Source organism: Anticarsia gemmatalis, chromosome 1 (assembly GCF_050436995.1).
Source record: "Anticarsia gemmatalis isolate Benzon Research Colony breed Stoneville strain chromosome 1, ilAntGemm2 primary, whole genome shotgun sequence".
NCBI lineage: Eukaryota > Metazoa > Arthropoda > Insecta > Lepidoptera > Erebidae > Anticarsia > Anticarsia gemmatalis.
Window position 1 is genome coordinate 3,383,303 of NC_134745.1, and position 15,756 is coordinate 3,399,058.

The window sequence follows — 15,756 nt, forward strand, 5'->3', positions numbered from 1 at the left end:
TGGTAGAAACATAATATTCATTATATGTGTACAAAGGATCTCATTTATCAATATAATATTATATGAACAATAATAATTTAAACGTTATATGTAGACGTATTTAATTTGCAAACCACATCCATACGCTTATTTCTCATTTACATCGTGCATGTTAAGTAATCAGTTACAAATAAAAAATATTCATTTTCATCACAAAACAATCTTATTAATAAATAAGCCCCAAGGCGCTACGGAATTCTAAAATCTGAAAGAAAGTGATGTTACGACAGAGTATGGTTGCACGGTATAAAAAACCAAGCATCATTGTTTTCTAACCCCGTCTCTTTCCCGCATATTGGAAAGTGTATCGCTGTCTCGTTTTGAAGAAAGTGCGCGAGCGCATCCAGCTGAACGGCTTTACGTCACAAGTAGTAAACGCAAAATAACAAGAACAATCAATTAAAATTAATTTAACACGTAAGTCGTTTACTTGAAGAATTTACTTCATGATTTATATACAAATTTATTTTTATTTGTGTCGTATTAACATTTACTTTATCAATACAATGTCATTTATTATATTTTTAAACTTGACTCTGACATTTTCAGTCTATAAGCAATTAACTTTATCAATTTTATTATCTTCCTACGTTTAAATTACTTTTCTGAATATTTATTGTCACTATTTAGAATTGCTATTAAATACTTTAATGTAAAGCGACAGAATGTTTTATTAGATTAAATAAATGCAATGAGACAAATTGCCAATAAAAATAATTGTACAACAAATTTAAATGAACTATTTCAATGAATCAAGAATAATGACTAATAATTTACCTGCATCTGATATTTTTGAGTGTACCTGTATCGATAGTGAGAGTGAAAGATGACGTCGATTCGTAAGTGGATATTCTGCTAGAGGGAGAGAGGTATATAAACAATCGCGCGAGTGAAAGGGAAAGGTGACTGAATATGAGATGAAGTGTGGGAATGCGTGCAGGTAACGATGCAATATGCTTTCGAGTAAATCTCGCCCATCGTCGCAGTTCAATATTTTTCTTTACTGTTTTAAAACTATTCGGGAAAGTTTTCTTCGTTATTCATCTATGAATTATGAGTGACGGTTATTGTTCTTCAAAATTAGTAACGTTTTCCAATTAAGTATGACCATTTTATAATAAAATCAACGTTTTAACAAGGTGTCAAATTCAAAATAAAACTCTATTCGAATCCAGTCAGGTATAACATATTACTTTCTGGTATTTTTTGCGATGATTAGGTATTTACGGTTTAACAAACTCGGTAAGTCGACTCCAAGGTTGTACGAAAAGAAACACTGAACGGCGACGATTCACCGATCTGTGGAACGGCAGCAAAAAAAGTTGAAGAAAGTAAAAGCGTTCTCATGTTTAAAATTGTTTTTGTATGCGTTTGAAAAAACTATGCTTTTGTGTACAATAACAATAGTTTAGACAATGATTTGCGCAACACGTGTGTTGGTCGCGATTTTGGAACCTTCAGCAAAATATAATATGATTTATTTCTATCGTATTGTGCTTATAAGGAGGTAATATATGAGAAGGTTTATCAGGTATTTCGTTTGGAAAACGACCCTGAATTACTAAGAATACCATTTGGTTGGTCACTATATTTGCGTTTCTCTGATCTTTACCTATATCCAAGGGGTAAAGATCAGAGTTAGAGGGTAGAAGATTCTTTCAGGCAGTATATATTTAAATAGGGCTCCTTCTTTCGCTACCTGTAAACGCAATACTAATAGTATCTGCACCTTTTGTGTGCATATATTATAATTATATAAAATTTTGCCTCCATGCATTGATTTATTTTGTTAGTATCGAACCATCAAAAACAAATACTGCATCACAGCAAATTTTTGTTTATTTGGAAAGAACCTTAAGGAGACATTCAACTTAAACACAACTTTTCGGAGGTAAGTATTGCACAAGAATTTTTGATCAATCTATCGATATTGTCACTAAAAATTATGGCTCTAACAGATATTGTAGATTCTATTTTAGAGAAATAGATAAATCTTGTCTGAAGGCAATTGGGACTAAGGAATAAAAAAGAAAAAAAAACTATAACGAAATCTTCAGTGTCTCAATTAGGCACACTTTTGCTTTTACCTGGACTTAACCAAAAGTCCAAACGCAAAACCGAATTGAATAGTTCTTAAAACACGACAGTAAAATATGGAGTGACAGAACAAGCACCTTTTGTTCCACTGTAATCAATTTTAATACTTAAATAAGTTTTTGTGTATAGGCATGTGAAGAAAAAGGCTCACCAAGGTTAACAGAGTGATCTTCGCTTGTTCTTGCAATTATAGAGACAGTTCAATGAACTCATGTCCTTTATGCCACTGCTTTTTATTGTGCGGTTAACTAGGGCGTTGTACTGACAAATCACTTTTATTTGGAAAGATGTTATTTTAAATTATTTGTTTTTTTATTTGTGTCGTGTTGTGTTTTGGGTGCGGTCAGTAACTTTAGTGATGTTTTAGAGCGTTTCTAAGGTCATTTTCATATGTTACATTTGTTAACTGTTTATATACAAATATTCTGTCTTATATTTTAATCTACTAGCCAAATATGGCACGCGTCAATTTGGTTAATTTAAGATTTGTTTTGAAAAATTGTGCGTACTTTCTGTTTCACCCCAGACAACAAACTACCTTCATCAAAATTGGCTCGTTGGTTTAACCGTAAAAATGTAACAGAAAGACAAACTTAGATTTAAGTCAGTACCTAATATTGATCACTCATCTGTATTGTAAAATAACACCTTTGCTTCGATAAAATTTCGTTATAATTTTTAGTCGCAAATATTTAAAATTCAAATTGGTCTTAATCCAAATAAATATTTAAACAGTAGCCTATCGCTATCGTAAATATAAATCACGTCCATCTTCAAATAGGTTTACGTAATAATTTCCTTTCACAAAACTTTGAAAGTCATCCTGCGTAAATCTTAACGAAGGAAAAGGCTGTTATTGGATATATTTAGTGCAGTGGTCTTATAATTTATTCTTAACGTTGTACTTTTATTTTTGTTTTGTCCTGTACTATTGGGAGCTAAGCAGTGTTCTTAATAAATTAATAATTAATTTAACTATTAAATAGTGTCACAAAATATGAATTTTAAAGATTCAGGTGTGATATTAAGGTATTTTACAATGTCATCCGTATAAAGTTTTAGGCTAAAATTAGGGAAACGATGTTGCCCTTAATCCTTTTTTGTTGTACACTTATTTATAAACTCGTGTATTTATGTGAAGTCATTAAAGTCCTCCCAGATACTATTTTTTGAGAAGTTAAGAACAATTGAATCAGAAAAAAGTACCTAGGAAGGTAAGTGCTGTCTACAGGTAATGAATGTAAGGTGATTTAATAAAATATGGCCAATTAGCAGAATATGCAAATGGATGTAAATAAAAGGATGTCAGAATTAAAAGATTGCAAATCAACGATTTCTTTTAATTTAATATTCATATTTATAATTATTGTTACATATTCTGTAAATCATTGTGACCCAGTGACTTTCTCCGGAGAGTTTCGCAATAAAACGATTTGTTTCCTCACGATGTAGAATGTTAATTCTAATCTGATTTTAAAATTAAATTAACACTTAATTGCAATTGTTCGAAGTCATTAAGTGTTTAAACCTTCTAGAGGCTTTAACTAATAACCGTAGTTATCAGCGGCATCTAGCGTACAAGAATGGAACTATCGGATTACTATTGGATAGAGCAATTTGTCAATACCGATGTTGGATAAAAGTAAAAAGGTTAGCAACAATAATGTTTATTAGCAAAGTTTGTAATAATATGGTATACATATAATGGCTTTCGAAGGATAATATAATTAATTGTATATTTTGTGCGGCTAAGTAGCATCAAGCGCCCAAAGCGATATTATAGGTAAAGCTACACTTGCTAAGGTTGGTCAGAGGACGAGTGACCATATTACACATGTAGCATTGCAAAATACAATAATTTGTGGGTCCTGGCTGTTATTTCAAAGATCTTTGGCAGTCGTTACCGGAAGTCAGAAGCTTGAAAATCTGGTAAACAGACTCACCAAGGGTTATCGTGTTATAGCCCACGTAACAGGGTTGTGGAGACATGATGGGCAGTCGCTCCATGTAAAAACTGTTATTCAGCTGCATCCGGTGAAACTGGAAGCCGTCTCCAATATGATTGGAAGAAAGGCTTGGCTGGTGTACCTTATATTTTTATCCCAACGAGACAAAAGTACCCAATTATTATTAGTTACAAGAATTTACTTTAAAGAGTAGTAACGGCTACATTATAATTTCGATCGTTAGTCTTTAAGTCTATCTAACCGGCTCTGTAGTTCGTTAGGGATTTTCTCGAGTTTCTCTTAATTAAATCTGATCTTTATCAGTCAAGTATTAAATGCGAACATCTTCTTGTATAATCGTATTGACGTAACCGCTAACGTTCCTGCTTCACAAGATTATCTTCGTTTTAAATGAACTTTTACTGTGGTAAGCTTTATTTAGTTAAGAAACAACTATTACTAGAACATAATACTAATAAAAAACTCAATATTATCGAAATTTATTATATTTTATATTTCTTTCTTTAGATGTCCAAGAAATTGCGAGTGACATTTAATTAAAAAAGAATATTTAACTAACTGTTTGGGTGAGTGTCAAGGAGACCTCTTGTCACAGTTTTAAACCAGTGATCCACAGTAAAATAATCTCTAGTTATCTATCATAAAATCTTAAGTCAACACATAAAGTGTCATAACAAAAAAAGTTATTGCTAACGAGGAATTATGAAATTTTGAATTGCGCATTTAGCGTAAGTCCGTACTTTATATGAACTTAGTTAGGACAAGTAATAAGATTAGCCCCAGTTTAACAGTTTCAGAAAACATTTTTGCTGTCGCTTATATTTTGCTGCGCAGTAGCCCATTTATCTACTAATATCGAGTATCGACAACCGGCCAGCTATCGAAAAATTTTGTATAAAAATTTCATTAGCGCCTCTAGCGGACGTCGTAGAAATTATTTTGGCAGTACATTTTAGCTGTCAAACTCTCGATACTCAATGGTTCCAATTGTACAGAATCGCGCTACAGGTCCACTAGTTTCTATATAATTAATATAATTTTGTATTGGCACTAACGGCTATGGTCCATGTTGCTTATATTTATGTCTTGGTCACAGGTCTTAGAATTCATGTTCACGTTCCACTATCACAATTCACGAGTCCCTCGTTACGTGTTACAATGTTGCAGTTCTCAGTGCTCTGACTAATGTTATATATTTATTTCTGTTGTACCTATTGCTATGCTAATCTCTGTTATTAGGTCTGGTTTAATACGGCTAAAGGAGCCTGTACATGTAACAACCGTATTCACATAGAAGCGTAACTGATCAAATGAAAATTGTTATTGCTAGTTAAACAGCAAGAAAAATACGTTTTACTGCTTATAGATAAACTATTTCATAGATATAGTGGCAGCAAATCCATATAATATTTCTCCCTGATAAGCAACGATTTAGACTTCTGAAGAGATATAACCAAAATAAGCTTTCACCATCTCTGAGTAGGTATTGGTATAGTTTAACTCTTTAATTAGATAAACTGGGAATTATTTATAGTTTGCGAAACTTTATCTGACAATGCTAGATTTTGACAACCGACCGATGTTTCTACTGTATTCACAATATTCACATGCGGCAGATATTGCTACAAATGCGCAAAAATAAAATGTATGCATGCTACTATAAGTTAATTTCCCGTAGTAGGGTAGGGTTTAATAAATGTTGAAAGTTAGAACTTTCCTTGTAATTTTATTGCCTTTCTATCAAGCGTTTTGCATATAAAATTACTTGGTATGAATTAATTATTTTATAAAATATATAATGAGGTGCTGAGTGGCAATTTCCTATTACTGTCGAGGAAACTACTATCGAGGCTTACATCTCGTTTGTAGTCGTCGCTTTATGAGTACACTTAAGCTTATATTTATTACATACATACCTGAAATCACGCCTTTTTTCCTATGGAAAAAAATAGCTTTTGATTCACATCAATACGTCATGATTTACAAGACTTACGAGTACTGCGCACTTGATCTTCTCAGGCAACTGACGGTACGTGTGCATGTGCATGTACATGTACCTTAAATGATTAAACCTGAGTCGCTATGTTTTGTGCAGATTTATAATGAACAATAATTATAGTCTGTTAATGAAGCAATTATACAAATAATAGTATTAAGATTACTGATTGTTTTTATCTTGGATATCTTGTTATTTATACATGAATTACTTGAGACCGTGTGAACGTAAACACTCTATTAAGCAATCGTAACAAGCTCCCGAAAATTCTACAGATCTGATTTCGATTTCGAAAATGTACTTTCTTCTTAATAATATCTTTACATAAGAATTCTTTTGGCAGAGAAATGACTTCAGACAAGAAACGAGTAATCGAATAAGAAGAGGTAATTGAGTATAATAAGTATAAGCATACCTACTCTTATTAGTTTTACAATACCAATAAGAAGCTGATGTAAGATAGATGTAGATAGAGCGACGAATTGAACTTTAATTTGACTTATAAGATAAAAATGTACTCATGTAATCATGTCTCAAGTAATCCTTAAATCCTTTTATACAAATCTGTCCACATATTTTCAAGAATAAAATAATGACCAAACCAATTACACAAAACATTACTAATGTCAACATAATTCAAAACGCAAGATACATACTGAAAAATAATTACAACACTCTCGAAACAACGGGCCTTATTCACACAAACACACACGTGTAAGAAACGCACATACGCGCAACTTCTAAACAAGCGCACACGCAGACACGCATACAGACACACAAGCACGCAGACAAACACACGCTCATAGAGATCGCACGTGTGAGTTAGACAGAGGGCCTTTATCCTCTACAGGATATATGTAGGTCAGCATGTCTTCCCCTCGCTTTGTAAATAGACCGAAGGGTACCGTTGATAGCGAAATACTTGTATTTATCAGTTTGTTTAAAATTTCCATGGGACCACGTGTGAACAAGGTTAGATAAGAATCTGTTTTGAAAAGTGAAGGATTTATAGGAAGTATCTATGTCGTACGAAGAAGTAAGATTGGAATTAGGTCAATGTAAAATATACTGCTGGTTTTTTGGTTACTTTATTTGGGAGTGGTCTTGATCCTTGGCATTTTTAAACGGCCCAAGAGAGGTATTATGGGTTATAAAAAAAATTGACAATTCTCAGATACCATTTCCATATTGCTTAAACTGCTGCAGTTCACTACTTTATTTGGAACAAAGTTCTCAGCTGAAAAGTTATTATTACTACAATTTGCGCTATATTATACTTTAATCGTTAATTACTTAAAACACATTATATAATTTTTAGCCCAATTTGAGCCGTTTTATTGTATAATATACCTAATATATGTAGTCGTATATTATTACATTAAAATCGCAATTTATCAACCAATTTTTTGTCACTACATGACGTCTAATGCGAAAACAATAGCGGACATTATTTGTCCGTCTGTCTCGATGTCCTTGCTCGCCCTATCTCTAATTAGCCTTTAGGTCTTTGGCCGTAAACACACTGACTTTCAAACGTACTCGTGTTATGAGAAATGTTTTTCGATTTACTTTTTATAACCATGCATTTTTCAAGTTTTTTTACGTCACAAATTTTACCTTTTACGTTTATTTGGGAGTGCGTTATTGGTATAACTTGTTAATATCTTATTTTGTTTTTGAACAAATACAATCTCATATTTCAGTAGAAAACTTTTATCATTTATTCGGTATAAGGTCGATGGCGGCTCTAATTGATCGAACTATGACCTGAATACTGACTAAAGTAACCGACCTATCTCTGCAATTCCTGTGAACGTGCCATAAGGACAGCTCGAGGTAAAATTTTCAGTATTTGGTCGAAACGATTGGTTAAATGTCACTTTTGTTTGCTGTAAAGGACCATGCAAAAAAATGTATGGGCAGTGTCCCATCCCATCAACAGACATGGGACAAGTTTCAATATCATTATTACGTCCCATGAAAAGCCAGTACCAATTTTTAGTTCGGAATTCGACGGGGTTTTTTTTTTAAAAAGACTTTTGACAAAAATAAAGTATTTTTATTTTAAAATAAAAAATTACATTTTAGACGATAATTACAAAAAGCAATTGTTCAACTAGACATTTTAAGTATTAATAACACAAAAACAATTGTGCAAGTAGATACTTAATTACAACAGAACTATTATCCAGACAAAAATAACGTTATATTATTCATTTATTATAATAGTCGATAACATTGCCGCTGGTAGATTAAAGTCGATATTATTATGTCGACCTTTGCCCATATACCATATAATTGATATTATATGGGCACAACTTCCAACCGTACGCGCCCCTGTTAGGCATGTGCAATACCACTGTTCAATAGCACGTCTCCCAGTTTCACTTCGGTTTATTAATATGTAACAATAATAAACGCGCGATCTAACGTGTCGAGATTGTATTCGTCCTCTAATTAACCAGACATTATCTTCTCGAATATTATACCTTGGCAAATCAGTTAGCTGGTTTTCTCTAAATAATTCAATATAATAAATTCCATTCCGAATATGTTCTGCACAGTAGGATTTTGCAAGTTTTATATGGTAGGTCCCCAAGGCGAATAAAATGATATCATCATCAGTCAGTTCTGGAAAGTCCTCAAGATGTGGCATGGTGGCCTCCATCGTCATAAAGTAAAAAGTAAAGTACGTCTTACGGCTGTTCTCTCTCGAGTTTTTTTTAGTTAAATAGTACATTTTTAATTCAGTTCTTATACTTAATAAAACTGTATAAGTAAGTATAACATTTTTTTTTATTGCACGATAACCCCATATCCTACAGTGATGTCGCCATAGTAAAAAATAATCATAATGTCGAGATGTATTTCATGAGATATGTTTGGCATCTGTTGATGATATGGGACGATTTTTTGCATAGTCGTTTAATGCTGCTTGCATGCTTTCTGAATTATCTCATTACATGCACTGTTAAGTACTTGGTTTTAAGACCTAGATAATAACTTCTAAGTACTATTTTGTGGGAGTTAAGATCAAATTAGTGTCAGCATGTATGGTTGCAAACATGTGCATTACATTCGGTCTGGAGCCTAAATTCTGAGAACGTCCTTGTTTTAGGTTATTCGAATCATTAAAATAGCTAATGGCTTTTTAAATTTATTTATGTCTGGTTCCAATTTGCGTCTGTGATTTATAATATGTCCAAATCTGAAATGGCATTCAAGTTCGTATTTTTATATGCAATTTGATCTTGTCATCTGTGATTGCGTTTCACTACAAATTTACTATAAGGTATTTGATTAGTCTGAATTCCTAATCATTCAAAATGGCTGTCGACACACTGAAAGTACACCGTAGAGGCGATTTGCCCAAACAAATATTCTGACAGACTTTGGAGTCAGATATTTTATCTGACTCCAAAGTCATAACTGAAGACCAAGTAACTTCAACATCTAATAAACTCAAGGGCTGATCATAAACCAGTTGGGTAGAGCTCCAAGCTCCTATTTAAACAGTCGTAAAATTATTGTGAAAACGATGGACAAAAATTTGCACCTCTTGATACATACAAACGTGATTTCAAAGGCAAGATACAAACTGCGGGATGAGTTGAAAGATGCAGCTACCAATGAATAATTAAATGTCACTTTACTTGCAATATCATTCAACCAATAACTCAATTTTCTACCTCTGTCGACTAGCTACGAAAATCTGACCAGTTCCTCTAACGGGCGATGCAGAAATCATTGTGACAGTACATTTTGAACGTCAAATTTTCGATACCCGACAGTACCGAATGTAGAGAATCACGCTACTGCAGTCAATACCATCAAACAAGAAGCCGAACATTTCTAATCAATGCGAAATGACGTGATGACGTCACTTAGCAACATGAGTACATACTCGTCCTAATTCTCTAACCAATATGACGTAATGTACGCCGCAATCGAATGGGGTCGAGCTTTGCGCACGCGTCTCTTGCGGTGTACAAATGTTTGTGATCATTGCCATTTTGAATGTAGTTTTGACGGTTTTAACACATACGGCTAAAACAGTATCTACCCTAATATTATGAATTCAATCTCTACATTACCCCAAGATAGACTGGTAGAAAATGCCTTTGGCATAAGTTCCGACTATATACACCTATAAAAAAAGTTAAAGTATATAAAGTTTAAAATAAATTGAATAGATTTGTCTATTCAATTTATGAGGTTTATTTCTCTTTAACGCAAAAACTACACAAATGATTTTCATGACATTTAGTATCCATATAATTTAATGCCTAGATACATTGCATACATATTGGTTACTTTTTATCCCGAGAAAAGATATTCACGTGGACGTAACGCGGGCGTAAGTATAAAATAAGTTTCAAGATGGGTAAGCGGTTTTTGAAAGTCTCCCTAAGCTGTCTCCTCACAAAGTTTGGTGACGTGTCCGGTAAATTGCATTGGGATCGCCCTCTATTACACGGGACTGACGATTTTGTTGATGGCAAAACGTGGACAATGGTGGTGATTGGTGACATATAATCACATAGGTTTTTTCTTCGGGGTCGACCAGCGGCCAACATACAGGTACTTAGGTATATGAATCAACCAGCTTATGTCCCTAGGGGTAGGATAAATGTTATACATATCAAGACTAGTCACATCCGTAACAGGATATCAGATGAAAGATTTATAACGGTGTTCGGCTTCTGACGCAATATTTTCAAGGACTTATTGGAAAGTTTTCTTTAACGGTCTCCTCTCTGATTGGTGATTTAGACATATTTCTGTGAAATGACCCTAAAAGGATAAATATTTGAAAATTAGATCTCTCATTAGTCATACGAACTAATTGAATCCAGCCATATTTTGAATCACTATAGACTATCGACTAACTATCGATGTATTCTAGCCGGCGCCGTAGGAACTAATTATTGTGACAGTTAATTTAATTGTCAACCCTCAATACCTGATAGTACCGACTGTAGAAAACCGCGCTACAAAGTATATAGACAAAGAATACTTTACTTTAAAAATTTGCCAGTCAAATTAGGGTAAAGAAACTAATACTAAATGGAGTTTAATGCCATTTCATCGTAAATTCTAGTGATATCTTATAAGTATTAGCCCATACAATAATTTTATTCCCATTCACATTCACATGTTCAAGACAAGTAATTTCAATAGCAGACTTCAAAAGGCCGCCGATTGGCTGATAATTTTGGCCAATAAGTTGCGCTGATCGCATGCAAAGAGATTGAAGTGATAGTGTAAGATTTATTGCTGTTTAGTTTCGTGATTGACACTGCCCCGGTGTAGGTTGAGGTACTAGTGTTGCTTTGTAATACACTGGTGACATTAAACCTAGTTTTGGTGGAGTCAGGGCTGACAAAAGCGGTATTGGATGTCGTACATTTAATTTAAAAAGGTTTTTAAAACTAAATGATCAGTATCATTCGGGTTTATTAGAGAAAATGTATTCAGTGAAAACTACTAAAAGTCAGAAAACTCAAATCACTGCTATTTATGAGTAAGGGCAACTAATTAAAAGTGATTTTATTAAAATGAGATTATCTAATTAATTAAGCAGAATAATAACCACAAAATACATCAAGCCTTGAAACCTTCATTTCTACAGATTACAGTTATCAGTTATGTCTAGCTTCTTCTGGAGGACTTTCCTCTAGAATTGATAGTGCTATTAGCCCGTAGCCGATTAAGTAACCCCTGCGAAGAAATACGGTTAAAGACGTAGCAATAAGGATATTATACTTTGTAGAACGTACAGCCCTAAAAATTAGCGTGCTCTATCTCGTCCCGCGATAGGCTTGGTCCCATTGTTCTTGGTGCCTACATTACAAAGATTGTAGAACACATCGCCAACTGTAACTGAGATGTTTGGATAACTCTGAATTATGTGAACTCGTGGAACAAAGGAGATTGCACGCTTTGACGGTTCTTCATGCGGTTTTGCATTTTATATTTGGCGTTATTGTAGGTGCGGCTAATGTAATGTTTGAAACTGACGTAATGCAACGTTTTGTATGATTTGTATACATAAATCTTTTATCGTTATTTATCTTTTAACTTTTTTTGCGAGCCCATCGGTGGATGGCTTCTATCAAAATCTAAACTTTACCGGCCAGATATAGCAAAACCTATCAATTTTATGTTCTGAACTGTTTCTTTCTCTACTATAATGTAAGTATAAGCATAAATGAAAGTAACAAGTTGACGGACGTTTCAACACTTCTCCATTAAGCTCAACAGATATTTTTTATTTTATGTCTTTAACTGTAGCGTACGGAGTAAACGGTATTTAACTGTATACACTATCTTTAATATAATTTCATTAAAATATCATCAACTTGATATGCAAAATAGAGAGCATAAATTATAAAATTTATCACTTATTACTTTTAATTGATATAATAATTAATCCTTTGTTGCCTTGTGCTATAAATTTTAAAAGAATATTACACTTTTGTTCTTATTGTCACACTTGTAGGAGGACGATGTATTTTTATCACAAATTATCGCCTAGAATTATCATAGTCACTTATCATAGATGATAGGATCTATTCCTTAGTAAGGGAAACGTGGTCAGAAAGACAAATGGCCTGTACATTAACGTGGAAGGTTTATTGGAAAATTTGCATTTTATGTTAACACTAGCTGACCCGCGCAACTTCGCTTGCGTCACATAAGAGAGAATAGGTCAGAATTTTCCTCGTTTTTGTAACACTTTTTTACTGTTACTCTGCTCCTATTGGTCGTAGCGTGATGATATAAAATATGCTTTATTTTTCACGAATAATATTCTTAAAATTATTTATATCTCTTAATATAACGAAGTCGCGCTAAGGCATATCCACCATTAAAACAGTTGCCATGACAACGGAATTATGTTAATTTAATGTCATTACAATATTGATTATTCGCGACTTCGTTCGCCACCTGAATTTTCCCGGAAAATGCGTCATTTTCCCGGAGTAAAAAGTAGCCTATGTCCTTTCTCGGATATCAAAGTATCTCCATACCAAATTTCATGCAAATTGGTTCAGTAGTTTAGGCGTGATTGAGTAGCAGACAGACAGACAGACAGACAGACAGACAGACAGACAGAGTTACTTTCGCATTTATAATATTAGTATGGATATACATTATTCTTTCATTCATCGTGTGGTAAGTAGTCAAATACTGTCAAAGTTATTCAAACCACTCGAAGGTATTTGACATGGTTTAACGACTTACTAAATGGTTAAAAATACAACTTACATTTCACGTGCTCTACGAAGCACGAAGACAGTTCAACTCAAGTACTACTCTACGGCCACGGAGACATTTGCTATGGAGAATATCATCTATGGAGACTACTGCTCGAACAGTAAGCGCTACAAGCTAGGAGAGCCTCTATAAATACATTGGAAAATTGAGGAAATCTTCATAGAGATGTTTTATTTTAGGTGCTGCAATTTACTACCAATAATGTATTTAGACGTTTCTCTCACGGCAAAATTTGCCTAGAGCTGTTTTTGATTTCTCGCCAAATATAAGTTTTTTCATTTCCCAAAAGTATTTTCTAATTAGGGCTTGCATGCGAGTAATCAGCTAGTGTTCCATAATAATTCTCTTGGAACATTGAAATGAACTGCTGTTATAACAAGACGATATGCATAAGATATATGTTTCTGATGTCAGATATCCATATTCGGTGATGCCGACGCGAGCTGCATACATTAACTATATTTATAAACAACTTTCTATTTATTTTTCCATACATGTAGTGGGAAAATGTAATATAACACTTGTGAGAAAAAAATAAAGTTAATGTTTACTTTATTGTGAAGAAATTTGATAGTATGTTTTCTGTTATTTTATCTACTGCATATATAGATATAGTATACAGGATAATTTAAAAAAAACATAATCAAAATGGAAGTCTTAGTGACACTAACCGATGTATGTTCATTTAAAAGCTCAATTTTAGAACAAAAAAAACATAAACCATCTTAGACGGCATGAAACTAAGTTAGCAAGCATAAGAAGTAACAAGAATTGAGTCTTTTAATATAATTTACAAGCTTTTTAAAGTTTTATCCTGCTTATGTGTAGAAATGTTCATATAATATCCAAACAAAATTCAACACCAAAGCAACACAGCTCTCCAACTGCGGCACAAGTAAAAGACACCAATAAACATCCCAACAGCTAATGTGACTTCGAAATTCACACCTTTAAGCTTCAATACCTTCAATATAATCTAATAACAGCATTGATAACGCATCTGTGAATAGGTCATCACCCTTTACAAGTAATCTTGCAAGTGACATTTAAACTGATTTGCATACACCAGATTGGCTGGAAAACCTATGTATATTATTTTGTACGTATGAGCATTGAACGGTACGACGAAGGTCGAATAGGCAATTTTAAGAAATACTTTGTTGTATCAATGGCTGGAGAGTGGAAAGGATTCTTGAATGAAGACCGTCACTTAAGAATTATGACGCGAGAATATTCTAGAAAGATGACTGCGTATTTACACATGTATGTACATAAAGAAGGCTTTGTTAGGGTAGCACTTGATGAATACATTTTTGGTGATTATAGGGGGCTACTTCTGGTCAAAGTGATTGTCACGTCTATCTACGATGGCGGGAACCGACATTCTGATAGTCAGGATGCCTTAGGTAGAAGAAAAAAATGCTGAAAGAAAGGAAACCTAATATACTGTATGCTTGTAATCGTAGAAGGATAGAAAGAAAACAAAAGATAGGCTCAAATGATATGTTTTTAGAGTCCAACATAAAACTATTAAAGTAATGTTGATGAAATGGAATATTTACTTTGAAAGTCCTTATAAAACTTTATAAGAAACAGATATTTATTATATCAATGTTCAAAGCAGAAGCCGCTTAAGTTCAATGATATATAGTTGTGATCGTTCGCCATCAAAAAACATGTTTTAGGTATTTAGTCAAACATTTCAAAAAGAAAAAGAGTAAAGTTGGCGTATTAAGTTTTGAAATTATAGTTAGTCGCATTCAAAAATATATAAAAACATTGGCAAAAAATCTCACGGTCACTTTTTAAGGCAGGTAGTTTACCGACGTTTATATTGTACTTATTGTTTTTGAATGTTATTTTTGAATGGCAGAAAGTTTGAATGTTTACTTGTTTGCTCTTTGATTGGCTTCTGCTGTGGCTTGCATAAATCGGTATGTAGTCTGAATCTTATGTTAAAAATGGTGGACGTATGGCATCTCCATCGCATACCTGAATATTTATTGTGCTCGAAAATTAAGCAGTGTTTGCTTCACTAATTGCTATTTTCAACAGCACTTTTTACATCAAAGAGGTACTAAATTATATTTATAAAATAAATAGAGGCAGCAAAATGCCATCTTTAGGATATTTTCAAGTAGCTCGGTGTTTCATATCGTATACGGCTTATTATAATGCTATTAGGCACCTTTATTACATAGAACTATCAATATAGAACAGAAAACATGACCTTCAGGTAACTGGCTTAATAATATTGATACAAATATGAATAAAAAACTTTAAAAGTAATTATTAGTTACATTAATTTAGTCGTTAATTTTATAATTGCCCTTAGAATTGTATACGTTATCCGCACCTAGATAGAATACTTATAAA